The 10,416-nt window shown below is 29.0% G+C and overlaps 1 long non-coding RNA gene across 1 annotated transcript; it reads right to left on the reverse strand.

Annotated features, from left to right (window-relative positions):
* Window positions 1–4,765: 4,765 nt before the first annotated feature.
* On the reverse strand, window positions 4,766–9,730 carry LOC129968729 (uncharacterized). The gene is made up of 2 exons (XR_008784444.1): window positions 9,632–9,730; window positions 4,766–5,522 (listed from the first exon to the last, which is right to left on the reverse strand). It is a non-coding gene; the product is annotated as an uncharacterized LOC129968729 (long non-coding RNA).
* Window positions 9,731–10,416: the final 686 nt, after the last annotated feature.

A 10,416-nucleotide genomic window follows, 5' to 3' on the forward strand; every position in this document is an offset into this window, starting at 1 on the left:
TCTCTGGCAATCTGTTTTCATGTATACTGTTTTATATCCTTTTATCCAATGTTCCCTTTTCTATTATCTTTATTAAAATCAACACAAAGCGTTTTGAATTAGCACAATGTTTGTTTCTTTTTAACTTTTAAAATCAGTTTACATAATTTTTAAAAATGCTTTTTGGGCAGTCGTAAGAGATTAATTTGCAAGGTTTAAATTGTGCAATATTTCTAATATTTTAGATTTCACTTTTTAAATGACATTTTCTGTATAAATATAGTATTTTAGATATAAACTTCCAAAAGAGACCCTGTTTTGCAAGGATATTACTTTGGACTAACCTGAAGATAGATAAAAATGATAATGACGAATATTTTTACTAAAGAAGCGAAAAAATGGCCGATATCTGTAAAAAGTTTTCACTTTTAATTAAATTGACAAACGAACCAACTGACATCAATAAATATTATCATTCAGATATATTGTTAGCTTCAAGTTACAAAGCATAAAGCATATTTACAATAAAGCATATTTACATCAACGTAATGATAGCATACCTTTATTAGACAAATAAAAAATATATTCATCATAGTCATATAAACATAATAATCTCCTAAACTATTCCACTAACTGAACGAGAACCCGTACCATTTTTACAAAGTTTTTACTTTGTCTTTTTTCATGTTTATAAGGAGGGAATTTACTGACCAATTTTTAGCTCCCTTCCAGATATTTTAGAGTTTTGCATATTTCTACACTTGCACATTTTCTGTATTAATCCAGTGATTTAATTTTTTTCAGAATTTAATTATCAGTTAATCGATTAATGTTCGATTAAATTTTGATTCTAAATCTGTGGACTCAGTTGGAAGTAAACTTTGGAAAAAATTTGTAACAACATGCTATATTTACAATAATAAATTATAAACTAAAGGCAAAAAATGTAAATAACAGGAAAAAAAATTCTTTAAAAACACTTCTAAGTTTAATAAAAGAGAATTATCAAAAATATGGGAATCAAAACAATGTTTTATCATAAAGAAACTAAATTTCAGTGTATATCATTACAAAAATATTTTTAAACTTGTAGAAAAAAATTAAAATTGTTATTAACGTGATTAAAATTCTACTGGGTTTTTAGTATTTTTCTTAGCATTTCATTCTTTTTCATTTTTGTTTTGAATTTGCACTTTTGATAAACAAAAAAAATTTTTTGGAAAAAAAGCACATGTTTTTAAAAGCTTATTTTTTATTATTAATCTTTAGGAAAAAATTACAATTTATAAGATGTTTATGAGAGCATAAACAGATGCGATTGTAAGGAGCAAGTGCAATTCTAGATCGTAATATAATACTGGAAATTTAGGAACTCTATCTCTTTTTTTAAAATTTTAAATGTAATAAATCTAACTGAAATTTCTATATCATTAACTTGTAACAGAATCTTTTTCTAAAATTTCAGTTAATAATGCGTTAACGTTGGTAATGCGCCATTTTAAAGTTAGTAATTTGTTGAATGATAAATGAAAATTTCTTTTAGTTTTTAGAAAAATATTTGTAGTAATTAGCACAGCAAGTCTCCTTTTTCATTTCAGTTCCAATTCCTATAATAATGACCAGGAAAACGTTAGAAATTCTAGTTATTTCTAACGTTAAAAATCGAATTTACACTCCAGTTAGATCAAAATAATAATAAAACTATAAATTATCTTAGATTTCATAGAAGAATTTATACATAATGACTTCTCGAATATATCTTTTTTTTCATCGAACGTTCTTGCTGTTGTTTTTCTTTTTGATATATTTCAGAAAATTCTTTTCTTATCGTTTTCGCTTGCTGTATATTCGTAATTGGCAGACTGGTATGTGAAAGAAAAGAATGTTATTCTGCTTATTTTATCTAATTTGTATTTATTTTCTCAAATTATTTTGCATTCTCTAGCCGTGAATGCTGTAGATGCAAATTTCGAATTTTCTTAAATTGCTTTTTTTTATCTGTTTTATTTGCAGGAAATTTTATCTTCACTAATAGAACGTTTTCACCTTTCTACCTAACATTCCTTTAATTTTGCGAAAACTTCAAAAGAATTTCGTTTGTATTTCATTATGTGTTCTTTTATTTTTCTGATTTATTTTACTTAGATTTTTTTATTCGTTTCATTTGGAGTCGATTTTCGAAACTGGAATGCTTCGTCTGAAAAGTAAAATTAGTTTTCATTGCATTATTTGCATTACTGTAATTGGAATTGTAGAGTTTAGTTGGCTCGCCATTAATTTTTTGTTGTTGTAAAAGTGTACATTTATAATGTAAACGAAATTTGTATTCATTTTAACAAAAATGTAATTTTTTTCTGAATAATTTTATTTACTTGTACATACTTCCGACTTTAAAAAAGGTCGATGTAGTTATTTTACTTTTATATAACAGTACAGTTAATTACTGTATTTCTGAGGGCAATTTACTTCTTTTAATTTCATTACTTTTTACTACTTTTATTACTTTAACTAATCCCAATTACTTTAATTAACTTTAATACTTTATATACTTTAAATACTTTAAAAATTTATAATACTTCTGAGAAAAATAACTGCAATTTCTGAGGATAATTTATTAGATCTTCTAAAAAATCAATTTCGGAAAAATCGACAATATTTGTGCTTTTTCATTTTGGAAATGGAAAAAATAAATTGACTCTAAATTGTAACAAATTTTATATGAATTTATTTATATTACATTTTGTTACATACATAAAATATTTGAAACACCATTATTATATTCATGAAATTCTACATAAATATATTTTACATTTGTTTCAAAAATTATTCCATTCTGACATTTTATAATCAGGAGAAGAACTTGTACTCCTCTTATGCCAAAATGAGATTATTAAATAGCAAAACCCCATGCAAATTATCTTTTTTTGCAATCTATTATTTAAATATAATGATCTTCTACGAGCATTAAAAATCGGAATCATAGAGTTTCATCTATGAATTTAGCATTGCGATTGAAATAAAAAGAATATAATTTTTTCTGCAGTGCCGCGTTTTCTATTTTTGCCGAATTCGGACCTCCGCACTTCCACATCAGTTTTTTGTAGTTGTTTGATTATATCCCCTACTGGAGAGCATCTTGTAATTGAGGATGAAAAACTTCCGGCATGGTTATTGGTTCTCGCCACCCTGATGGGTACAGAGAACGATTGGGGTTGGCTCCTTCCATAGATGACGGGGCGTACTTCCCATGGGAAGGGTTGTATCGTGGCCGGTAATGGCCCTTAAGACTCAACCACAGTTTCCGCTAGTGTTGCTATTGCGGCTGTTCTGTCATTTAGATTTTTACGTGTGCATTCGGGCGGATCAAAGTAGCCGGTTTAAGGTTATTTGATTTCATAAAACTGTAGATTTTGTTTCGTTCAGCAATATTAGGAAAGCAATAATATTTGTTTTGAGTGTTTTTAACTAAGAATGATGCTCGAGAATTTTATATGAATTTTGCGAGCTAAAAACCAAAATTAATTATTTATGCTTATTCATTAATTGTTCTGGTGATAAGTTTATAGAAATTCTAATGGAAATCATCCACAAAAAGACAAATTATAAAAAAATATCACCTTTTGTATAAAATTTTATACAATTTAATGAAAATGTTGAAACGGCAATTGTTCATTTCAAGGATTCTCAGTAAAATTTAATAAAAATCATCAATTTAGTACAATAACAACAAAAAAAAGCCCTTCTTAGATATTTTATGTTCGCTTTCTTTGATTACTTAATGTATCAGGGCGAATTGTCCCCAAACAGCTCTCTAGTTCAGTACTGAGAAGCGAGATGTAGATATTAATGTATTTAATGAAGAGAAACACTGCACCACATTCCGGGAGGCCGAGAGACCTGTCGCCGCGTTCATTTGCTGCATTATTCGATTCTCTCCCATTAATCCAAACTCGAGATTTAATTATTGAAAGCTGTTTCTCTACTGATGGATTTCATTCAATAATCTGATCAAATTTAGGAGAGGCATTATCTGATCAAATTGTCTCTTAGAGACGAACTCCAGCGGGTTTTATTATTTAGTTATTCAATACCAGATTCTATATGCAATGAAATAAAAATATAAATCAGAGGGATCAATTATGTCTGAAAACTTTTTTGCACATTCGCTATTAAAATTGCTGTCTCCCTCCCACTATATAAAAAATATGGATCTTGGACATCGCTACAAATTCAACGAATGTACAGTTTTTTTTAGTCCTTTATAAGAGAATTCTGCGAGTTTAATAGCTATAAGAGAATTCTGCGAGTTTAATTTGGTTAAGAAAACCAAATATGAATTTCGGATGATTTTTTATCCATCAAATTGGAACTAAAGTTTGATTCAGAATTACAATTTGAGCAAAGAAATGACACATCAAATTTCATTTATTTACGTCAATGTATTTTTGAGTTATTACTTTTACGTGGATGAAAAAGTGCAATATCATAGGCAGTCAACCTTTTGAAGGATTTAATTCAAAGTTTGATAAGGTGCCTACACTTTTTTTTTCTGTTATGTTAAATGACCATTGAATAGCTGGTATTGGAGGCAAAACTGCCCTATCTGTTCGTAAATATTAAAATGAAATATTTTTCTCTCTTTTAAGATATTGCGTATGCTCTACTATTCTTATATGTAAAGACCTTTGTAATGAATGTATCATAAAAAATATTAGTTTAAAAGAATTTTAGAATTTAAAAATGAATTTAGTGAAACAATAAATCGTGGAATTATTGAGAAAAAGCGTTATCAAATTTTTATTAAAAGTTTATTTAAAATTTTACAAAACCTATTTTAAATGAGAATATACTGCCCAAAAAGTAAATATGTAGCCTAAGTGAAATACTATGCTGTGCACAACATTTTGGACTATTTTTTTTAAACAGAAGGCCATCTTATACTAGTCTAAACATTATATGTTTAATGAACTCGCATGTAATAAGAACATATTTTGGAAACTAATTAACTCCAAGTAACATTATAATAATATAAAGAATATAATTATTTTGCACATTTTTTATAATTAAAAGTTATGACTTTCAAATAAAAAAGAATAGCAGGGAAAACAAAGCAAAAACACTGTGCAGAACGCAGGCAGAACTTGTTCTCAATATCAGATTTTTGTTGGAATAAAAACTTATTCAAAAGCTGTATATATACACATACATACAGTGTGTATAAGCGGCGCACATGTTCTAATATGTTTAATGGAGAGAAACGCTGAACTCCATTTCGAGAGACGGGAGCTGTTCTCGAGTTTATTTGCTGCGGCATTCGATTACTCCATTAATCCAAAGCTGAGATTTAATTACAGGAAACTGTTTCTCCAAAGACGTCTCCATTCAATAACAGAGTTGCATTATGTCATTCAATTTTCTACGGCAGATGGATTTCCAGCAGGCTTCATTGCACAGTTATTCACTATGACCGCCGAATCTCCTGGGGAATAAGGAACTGCATGTTTTCTTTGACAGTAGGAAACGCTTGATTCAAAGATATGCATCTAGAATGAAATAAATTAATTAAAAGTCAATCTAACGAATAAAATCTAAATGTATACATATAGGAAGTCATCAGATATTCACGTGACTACTTAACGGTTGGTTGAATGGGTGTGAAGCTTTACTTTCTATTTAAGGATTTCTCTCCCTGTCTCTCTCTCTCTCACACACACACATACACTGATTTTTTTAAGTGCCTATGCAATTTGATCATAAGGAATAAGAGATTAAATTAGGTACGACATTTTATTCTGGATAAGAATAAAATTAATTAATTAAAAAGCAGTCTAATGGAATTTAATTGCCTTTGAAATTTGATGAGTTTACCTTATACTAGCTGCTTCGACCGTCCGAAGGCACATGAAAAAATCTAAATGACCAGATCGCCTCAACAACACTGGCTGGAACTGTGATTGAGTCCTAAGGCTCATCACCGGTCACGGTACAATCCTTCCCTTGGGAAGTACGTCCCGTCATCGATGGAGGAGCCAGACCCCTACCTTTTTCTGTACATACCAGGGTGGTGAGAACCAACCCCCATGCCGGAAGCTTCTTATCCATAATTACGAGGTGCTCCCGGTTGTATGAAATTTGATGAAAAGTAAAGGTCTAACTGTGTTAATGACAGTTGTTACATTGTAAATTAAAAATAAAAATAATAAACCAACTCTACAAATTTCTAATAAAGGAAAGAACATGAATTAATAAAATAATAAAGAGTAAATAATGTTAAAATTATAAAAGCAATTAGAAAAAAAGGAGGGAAATAAAAAATTTATTATAATAATATTATTACATGAAGATAATAGTAAAAATTATGATTGTGAAAATTAAAATAAAAAAAAGGAAATAATTATAATATTTGTTTATATGTATGCAAAAAAAGCAAATGTATGTTTAAAATTCTCGTACGCATTTTAAAAACTCGTTGCTCAGTGATAATATAATTCTACATATGGTTGTTTAACTAATGGTAAAGAAGGCGAATTTTACTAGGCCTCTTAAAAAAAAATTAGTGGCAGTTTTCGTCAATATGTAATGCTGATCCACCATCTGTGGCAATTTTTCCAAGATCCGTTGTCAATCCATTAGAGATGACGTTTTTTTTTTTTTTTTTTTTTTTGTGACTAACCTCAACAGCAGAAATTTTTCCGCCTTTTTGGTTCGGGAATTCTTTCCACAAACAGTCTGAAATGAGTCTCGATTGGGTGAAATAAAACAAGAAAAATGTTTTAAATTGTTATTAAAATTAAAATTCGCTGATTCATAAAGCTCTAGAGCCAAATCTGTGGCTATAAACAATACAGAAAAGAAAAGATAATACCATGTGTCAGTAGCAGTCCACATCAATAAACAAAAATTAATCTTTTTTTGTTTTGAACTTCTTATGTTTTAACTAATTGATATACTCGACATCACTTGAGATATTTTATATTTATTTGCAAATTTAGTAAAAATGGTTTAACTGATGAAAAATTTTCATTACAAACTTGTTAAGTAAGCGCCGTGTATGTAAAAGATAAATAATCTGTTTAATGTTAGCATTAGGAGCTAAATCTAAACTCACGTATAAATAACCGCTTTTTAAGTAATTATTAATATAAAAGTTTATTTTATATAAAGTAATATAAAAAATCATTTTACCGTCTACAGCTTTAATTTTAATTAAAAGGAGAAGTTTTTTACAGACTGTCCCAAACGATTTTTAGAAGTTACAGATAGATTATTTTTTCGTTAAGTTATTAATAAAAAAATTAATTATGAAAAAATATTATTCACACATTGTGAGCTGCAACATAAATGTGTTATAGCATATAATAAGCAGATAGGAAATTTCAACACCGAGTTTTATTTTTCGTCGATTATTAAAAGCAAGTAATCAAATTTTGTAATAATTTATAAACAACTGGGAACCACAAAATAGTTTTTGACTTAAAAAAATATTTTCAGTATCAGTAAGGTAAAAGAAATCTTGTTTAAATATCTCTATTTTCCAAGTGTTGGCCTCTATTAATTTCCTGCTCGAAACACATCTTGGATATCGCCATGTTTTTTAGTGCAATACTGCACATATGTTATTAAAACAAGACTTTTTTTTATTAATAAAAATTATTTATCATCTCCTCTAAACCATTTTTAATATCTTCCTTATTAATAGTAGTATTCGTACGGAAAATATGAATAACAGTTTTTTTTCTGGAGTTTGGATTTCTGTAGGGAAAATAAAAATTGGAGCCTCAATTTTGTTTATACAGATTTTATTTATGGTTAAAAGTCCTCTTTAACAGGTATCAAGGAAATGAATGACTTTGCCTTAATTAATTTGTAACATTTATTAAATTTCTTAATAAAAATGAATAATGTACTGTTTTCATCTTTTTTACTTTCTCTTATACGAAATATAGAGGATAATTTCAATTGTCAAAAAACTCAATCTCGATATTTCGAGAATCTTTATGCTTCAGAGTCAAAAAAATTCATTTTTGGCATTATGTCTATCAGCTTATCTGAGAACACGATAGCTCAGAAACGTTTTCAGCTAGTTTGTTGAAATTTAGTATTTAAAATAACGACCAAATTTGTAGATTTATAATAAATTTTCGATGAAATCCATTCACAGGAAGTCTGTCTGTCTGGCTGTTTGATTACAAGTGAACTCGATAATTACAAAACTGAAAGGCTAGGTACATAAATTTTGATGCACAGGTTTTGTATCTAAAATATAGACAATTATTGATTTTTGAAATAAATTCGTCTAATGATTGGCTATCTGTTGTTCTGTATTTTCACATGCATGTAAATACAATAACTTATAAATTCAAAGGCTTAAATCCACGAAATTAGGTGTTGACTTGTGAAAACAACTATAGATACGAGTCAAATTCCGATGCCAGTTTAACTGTCCAGTTTATTAATAGAGGGGCCTCATTTTGCATATTGTGTAGAGTTGTAAAATTCCTGCGTCTGTACTGGGTTTTGATCAAGGAAATACAGTACTCATTATTGTAATAGTCGAAAAATTCGAACTCGGGATTTTGATGAATCTTCACGTTTCATACCTCCCTGAATTTGAGAAACACATTTCTGGAAACGTTCTGTCTGTCGTTCCGTCCATTTATCTGAACATATTAACTCAAAAACGCTTTGAACTATACAGATGAAATTTGGTATATGTTTTTAACACCAAATTTATGGATTTTTATCGAATTTTGAGGGAAATCCATTTAGAGGAAGTCTGTCTGATCGGATGTCTGAATGTAAGCTAATGCGATAATTACATAATAAAGAGACCTAGATAGATAAAATTTGGTACACGGATTTATTATCTTAAGTGTAGATACTTCGCAAACTTGGAACCTAAGAGTTTGACTTTCTGTCGTCTGTATTTTTACAAGCATTCAAACGCGATAATTGAAAAACACAATGATTAAAATATATGAAATTTGGTAAGTGACTTTTCGATTTTAATAATTAAGACAAATTTTGTTTTCAGTCGGTTAGAGAAAAGGAATCTAAATCGCAAATTCGATTTTCGAATTCTGTTGACCGCATGCCAATGATTATTCACTAAAATAATCATCAAGGATCTCATGACAGATACACTGAAAATTCTAAATTCACACTGAAGATCAATATTTCGTAATTATTTCCATGGAAGGAATTAGCGACCTTACTTTAGGCCAACAAATTTATGTGGAAAGAGAGAAATAAAGTTTTCATTAGAGAGTACGGGGAGTATGAGAGTATGAGTTTTGGCGTGATAATTTCCACTGGTTTTAATTTTTAAATGACTTTAATTTTTTTTAAATTATATTTTAATAGACATAAAAATTCATATAATGTCAAATTATTTTTGATTTTATTAAAACATCTGGGCCTATAACCAACTGTTATCCTTCTAGGCTCATAATCAACTCTGTTTCACTTTAGGGTAAACTAACCCAAACTTTAGTAAAGCAAGCAGTGAAATTTTTGTGTCAAGAAGGCATAAGGATGAAAGCAGTTTCTTAAAAAAATGACTTTTATTAAAAATCAAGAATAAAGTCAATGTGATCGTCGCTGGAGCAATCAAAATAATAAGTTGAATAATAAAAACTTAAATCAACATTACCAGACCTCAGATTCAAACCGTCTAAAATAACCAATAGGCATAGTTAAAATGTTGAAGCAACACACAGTTGCATAGCCAAACAGTCGACGCTCTCCCTCTTAGAGATAAAAACACATTTCTCCTATTCCATAGCCATCTCTTCTCTCAAAACTACGACACGAGCCGAAATTAAAATAGTCGCTCGATTAGCACTGCGATTGTTGTCAGCCACAAAACACGCAAAAAGGTCGGGTTCGAATCATCGGTTTGTTTACTTTCATTGAGATCATGGAACAGGATTGGAAAAACAACACAAGGACAGTAAAATTCGGATCCGAAAATAACTTTCGCATGGTTTTTCTTTAAATGTCTAACAGTTTTCATAATGCGTATTAATGTCCTTGCATTAGTTGTTGAAGAATCTTAGAAAACAAGAGTAGATCGTAAAAATATATACGTACTAGCCGCCTTTGGCGACCAGCCGGTTCGCCAATCTTAATGTTCGTTAAAATTTTAATAATTAAATATTTTATGCAATTTCTACTTTAATAGCTTCTTCATCAAAATATTTTAAAACTTCAAATTTTGATTATCATATAATTCATTCATAATATTATAAAGGCCTTCAGTCATAACGTAATATGTATCTCTCTCATTTTCTGTTAGCACCCGTAGAATTTATGCTTTAAATTAAAGTGGAAAGAATTTATCTTCAATTAATATAATAATATTTTTTACTGAAACAAAGCATTTTTTTATAATCTGATTACTGATAATAGAGTCACTGAGCGTCTAAACTTTATGGG

This window comes from Argiope bruennichi, chromosome 5 (genome assembly GCF_947563725.1).
Source record: "Argiope bruennichi chromosome 5, qqArgBrue1.1, whole genome shotgun sequence".
Classification (NCBI taxonomy): Eukaryota; Metazoa; Arthropoda; class Arachnida; order Araneae; family Araneidae; genus Argiope; species Argiope bruennichi.